We start from the raw sequence: 2,673 nt of genomic DNA on the forward strand, positions 1-2,673 counted from the left end.
GCCCCCTATATGTCAAGAGGACAAATAACACCTTTTCTGTTCAAATTGCCAACCCGCCACAGTGGCGTGTGTGTTGATCAAATTCACCCACCACTTCAAATATTTACCCGCATTTGGCCGGTGGCGGGTGCTAATTTCCACCCCTGAGTATATTTGAACTCAGGTATTTACAGCTAATGTAATGGTTCTCAGGCAGACTGTCATCATGCCTGTTATTCCTGAAGCTACATTTAGTTGTATGTGCTATTTGTTTCTAACATAACCAGTGTTTAGGATGAAGACTTGTTTCACTTGAGACTTGTGTGTCATTGTGGGCTGGCTGAAGGCAGCTTTACTGTGTTCATGCTTCATGGCTGCATCCTGCAGTAATTTGTTTTCTATTTTCAGCTTTCACAGTTTTGTAACGATAGAAATCAATGAAGAGCTTCTGTTTCTCCTTTTCTGCTCCAATGCTGCCACCTATAGGGTATTTTTGGCGTGTTCAGCTTCTACTATCTTACCTTAAAGGTTTAACTTTGAACTTCTTAAGCAGCTTCAACCAACAGCTTACAGCAGGCATACAGTGTTTTTTTCTCTCAGAAGTGTAATTGAATGATTGTATGTCTTCATATTTAAGGCCAATTTCAAAATAAAAGTTTATAAACTTCTTCATAGGTAACTGGCTCCTCAATGTGTCTGATTTATAACTGTTTGTAAAGAAACCCAGAAAAAAGTTATTTTAAGGCTTCGTACTTTACTATGCAGCATGTTTAATCATTTTTGCAGAGTACTTATAAGTATCATCTGTGTTATCGTGTTGTCCCCAGCATCAGGTTCTGTTTGTTTTTTACATGTTTGTGTTGCATAAATGGTTTTTAATGTTCCCACTGTTTAGTTATTTCGTATATATGTACACCATTTTCTGTGAATTATAGTGTAAAAATGTGGTTCATCTTTTGCTGTCTGCTGTGGTGCACAGTCCCACAGCGTCATACTTCAGGGAATGGCAGTTTTTTATTCTCCACCCAGACCAACGTCCCACTCTTGTCTCCCTGTTTGCACAAACCAGCCACACCTTCGGGCCCAAAGATCCCGTCACGGTGCGGGACAATGGACTGATGACATGGAAACTTGAAAACCACTCCATATATATTTATAGAGCCGACTTTATCTGTGAACTGGTTGGGGGTGCTGCATGACGTCTGCTCTGCACAGTTCTCAGCACTCACCTAAACATGCCTGTCATATATTTGAAAAGTGTTTGCCATATATAGTTAAAATATGTTCTTCTTTAGATATGATGGGGGAGGTAGTGTGTTATGACTAACATATCATTTTATTGTTTTAGATGGGCAATACATATTCAACAACATGGATATTTTAGTCCATCCATCCATTTCCTTTACTTGCTTTTTTCTTTCTGGGTCGCAGGAGAAGGTGCATCTCTCCAGCGGTCACTGTGGGAGACGTGGGGGACACCCTGGACAAGTCACAGGACCACATAGAGACAAACAAGACTCTCACTTACACCTGGGGACAATTTAGAGTTAGCAATGAACCGAACATGCATGCTTTTGGTTTGTGGTAATAAACTGGAGTACTTATGCACGCAGAGAACATGCAAACTCCACACAGAAAGGCCCCAGCTGGAGACAAACCTGCAGCCTTCTTGCCGTGGGACGACAGCGCTAACCACCCTACCCCCGTGCCGATCTTCATGTATAATTGGCAGATTTAACCTTACAGGCTTACAGTGTTTCAGCACTGATACAAACAATTAAATAAATGTCAGAACTGATAAAAAAGAAATACCATCAGTAATAATAACATGATAAAGACAGTAAGCTTCCAGGTTCAAGATGCAGCTTAGAATTTAATTTAGAAACGATTGGGGTCATCAGTAACAATATAAAGGCCTTTAGGTTTCTTTATGAGTTGACCAGAAAGGAGATCTGATTAGTTACAGAAAACCTGAAGGAAGGTTCAGTAAAAAACAATCTTAAAATAAGTTCTGAAGCAGATGTGTAGTCAATACAGAGTTAATAAGCGTTTGCTTTCCTTCTGGTTGACTTGGGCCTAAACATTATGTTCTCACTCTTCATCTTCCAGTAGGTAGCTTCTCATGGAGCCAGGAGTGATGCTGCGGAGCAGAAAAAAGACACCAAACTCTGGTTGAGACTGTGGCTGCATTCCATGTACGTCTGAAGCTGGAGCTCGAATCTGGGACTGACGTCACACCAACTTAATTGTGTTTAGCAGTTCGACAGAATCTGTAGAATTTGCTCCTCTTTGTGCTCAGCAGCCAGGATAACTCCTATTAACAAGCCAATAACAGCACATTGAAACACGGTAGCAGCATGCTCACTTGCTGACTTTTCTGAGTTGGAATTCTGTTTTTGGGGGGGAAGTTCAAGTTTGATTTTTTTCCATCTTGGAACTCAAAAGTTTCCACCTACGCCGTATTTTCAAAGTTTGTTGCCCTGTAGACCTCATCAGATCCTTGTGGTTTAGATTTTTTATAAGAGTTCTCGTGAAACAAACTACTTTTTGTTAGAAGGAAACATGGCCTCAAAATCTTTTCTTCTGCAACAGCTGTATTGAAAGCGGTCAAATGGTGAACTGACTCCTGTCTGAGTTAGGAAGCAGTTGATGCTAACAGCTGCCGAAGTGTGTTTATGTGTGGGTTGGAGGTGC

The sequence above is a fragment of the Kryptolebias marmoratus genome, linkage group LG19 (assembly GCF_001649575.2).
Source record: "Kryptolebias marmoratus isolate JLee-2015 linkage group LG19, ASM164957v2, whole genome shotgun sequence".
Lineage (NCBI taxonomy): Eukaryota > Metazoa > Chordata > Actinopteri > Cyprinodontiformes > Rivulidae > Kryptolebias > Kryptolebias marmoratus.